At 43.7% G+C, this 3,277-nt stretch overlaps 1 non-coding gene across 1 annotated transcript; it reads left to right on the forward strand.

Annotated features, from left to right (window-relative positions):
• Positions 1-3,169: 3,169 nt before the first annotated feature.
• On the forward strand, positions 3,170-3,277 carry LOC148576138 (small nucleolar RNA R71). The gene has a single exon (XR_015904149.1). It is a non-coding gene; the product is annotated as a small nucleolar RNA R71 (small nucleolar RNA).

The following is a 3,277-nucleotide window of genomic DNA, read 5'->3' on the forward strand; positions in this document are numbered from 1 at the left end:
ATAGTAACTTCAGACCGGTTGCTAGTGGGAATGATTGAGCATTGAATAAACTCCAACCATCCTCTAGCAATAGGCTTGAGGTCCAATCTTCTTAGTTGAACCAGCTTGCCTTTGGAGTCAATCTTCCATTGAGCTCCTTCTACACATATGTCCATAAGGACTTGTTCCAACCTTTGATCAAAGTTGACTCTCCTTGTGTAGGGGCGTGCGTTCTCTTCCATGTATGGCAAGTTGAACGCCAACCTCACATTTTCCGGACTGAAATCTAAGTATTTCCCCCGAACCATTGTAACATAGTTCTTTGGATCCGGGTTCTTACTTTGATCATGGTTCTTGGTGATCCATGCATTGGTATAGAACTCTTGAACCATTAGGATGCCGACTTGTTGGATGGGATTTGTTAGAACTTCCCACCCTCTTTTTGAATTTCATGTCGGATCTCCGGATACTCATTTCTTTTGAGTTTAAAAGGGACCTCGGGGATCACCTTTTTCTTGGCCACAACATCATAGAAGTGGTCTTGATGGGCTTTAGAGATGAATCTTTCCATCTCCCATGACTCGGATGTGGAAGCTTTTGTCTTCCCTTTCCCTCTTCTAGTGGATTCTCCGGTCTTAGATGCCATCAATGGTAATGGAAAAACAAAAAAGCTATGCTTTTACCACACCAAACTTAGAATATTGCTCGCCCTCGAGCAATAAACAAAAGAAATAGAAGAAGAAGAAGAAGAAGAAATGTGGAGAGGGAGAGGGAGATGAGGGTTCGGCCAAGAGGAGTGTAGAGGGGTGTGATGTGTGATTTTGATGAAGAATGGAAGGCTTTATATAGGGAAGGGAGGGGGGTTAGGTTTCGACTATATGGGTGGGAAATTGGTTTTGAATTTTGAAGGTAGGTGGAGTTTATGAGGTAGGTTTATTGGGAAGAGTGGGTGGATGTGAGTGGTGAAGGTTTAGTGGGGAAGAGAGATTGAGGTGATTGGTGAGGGGTTTTTAGGGAAGAGTGTTTATGGGGTTGTGTGAAAGAGAGTGGTGAGAAGAAGTGAGTGGAGGTAGGTGGGGATCCTGTGGGGTCCACAGATCCTGAGTGGATCCTGTGGGGTCCACAGATCCTGAGGTGTCAAGGCATTTACATCCCTGCACCAATTTAGGCATGTAAAATGCCCTTGCACACAACTCTGGGCGTTCAGCGCCAGGTTGGTGCCCATTTTGGGCGTTCAACGCCCATTTGCTACCATTTCTGGCATTGAATGCCAGAACCATGCTTGTTCTGGGCGTTCAGCGCCAGGATGCTCCCATTCTGGGCGTTCAGCGCCAGAACTATGCTCTGTTCTGGCGTTTGAACGCCAGACAGATGCTCCTCCAGGGTGTGATTTTTCTTCTGCTGTTTTTGATTCCGTTTTCAATTTTTATATTTATTTTGTGACTCCACATGATCATGAACCTAAGAAAACATGAAAAACAATAAAAATAAGAATTAGATAAACATTGGGTTGCCTCCCAACAAGCGCTTCTTTAATGTCAATAGCTTGACAGTGGGCTCTCATGGAGCCTCACAGATGTGCAGAGCTTTGTTGAGACTCTCCAACACCAAACTTAGAGTTTGACTGTGGGGGCTCTGGTTGACTCTGCTGGGAGAGAAGCTTTTCCTGCTTCCTCTCCATGGTTGCAGAGGGGGATCCTTGAGTTTTGAATACAAGGGAGTTCTCATTCCATTGAAAGAATATTTCACCTCTGTCAACATCAATCACAGCTCTTACTGTGGCCAGGAAAGGTCTTCCTAGGATGATGGATTCATCCTCTTCCTTTCCAGTATCCAGGACTATGAAATCAGTAGGTATGTAAAGGCCCTCAACCTTTACTAATACATCTTCTACTTGTCCATAAGCCTGTTTTCTTGAGCTGTCTACCATCTCTAGTGAGATTTTAGCAGCTTGCACCCCATAGATTCCCAGTTTCTCTATTACAGAGAGGGGCATGAGGTTTATCCCTGAACCAAGGTCACACAGAGCCTTAAAAATCATGGTGCCTATGGTACAGGGTATTATGAACTTTCCAGGATCCTGTCTCTTCTGAGGCAATGTCAATTGATCCAGATCACTTAGTTCATTGATGAACAAGGGAGGTTCAACTTCCCAAGCATCAATGCCAAATAATTTGGCATTCAGCTTCATGATTGCACCAAGAAACTTGGTAGTTTGCTCTTCAGTAACATCCTCATTCTCTTCAGAAGAGGAATACTCATCAGAGCTCATGAAGGGTATAAGGAGGTTCAATGGAATCTCTATGGTCTCTAGATGAGCCTCAGAGTCCTTGGGTTCCCCAGAGGGAAGCTCCTTATTGGTCACTGGACGTCCCAGGAGGTCTTCCTCCTTGGGATTCACGTCCTCTCCTCTCCTCACAGGTTCAGCCATGGCACTTATGTCAATGGCCTTGCACTCTCCTTTTGGGTTCTCTTCTGTATTACTTGGGAGAGTACTAGGAGGGATTTCAGTGATCCTTTTACTCAGCTGGCCCACTTGTGCTTCCAAATTTCTAATGGAAGACCTTGTTTCATTCATGAAACTTACAGTGGCCTTAGATAGATCAGAGACTAGATTTGCTAAATTAGAAGCATTTTGTTCAGAGTTCTCTGTCTGTTGCTGAGTTGATGATGGAAAAGGTTTGCTATTGCTAAACCTGTTTCTTCCACCATTATTAAAGCCTTGTTGAGGCTTTTGATCCTTCCATGAGAAATTTGGATGATTTCTCCATGTTGAGTTATAGGTGTTTCCATAAGGTTCACCTAAGTAATTTACCTCTGCTATTGCAGGGTTCTCAGGATCATAGGCTTCTTCTTCAGAAGATGCCTCTTGAGTACTGTTGGATGCAGCTTGCATTCCATGCAGACTCTGAGAGATCATATTGACTTGCTGAGTCAATATTTTATTCTGAGCCAATATGGCATTCAGAGTATCAACTTCAAGAACTCCCTTCTTCATAGGCATCCCATTATTCACCGGATTCCTTTCAGAAGTGTACATGAACTGGTTATTAGCAACCATGTCAATGAGTTTTTGAGCTTCTGCAGGCGTTTTCTTTAGGTGAATGGATCCACCTGCAGAAGTATCCAGTGACATCTTTGATAGCTCAGATAAACCATCATAGAATATATCCAGGATGGTCCATTCTGAAAGCATGTCAGAAGGACACTTTTTGGTCAACTGTTTGTATCTTTCCCAAGCTTCATAGAGAGATTCACCTTCTTTCTGTCTGAAGGTTTGAACATCAGCTCTAAGCTT

This window comes from Arachis ipaensis, chromosome B1, assembly GCF_059453495.1.
Source record: "Arachis ipaensis isolate K30076 ecotype BB chromosome B1, ASM5945349v1, whole genome shotgun sequence".
In the NCBI taxonomy this organism is placed as follows: Eukaryota; Viridiplantae; Streptophyta; class Magnoliopsida; order Fabales; family Fabaceae; genus Arachis; species Arachis ipaensis.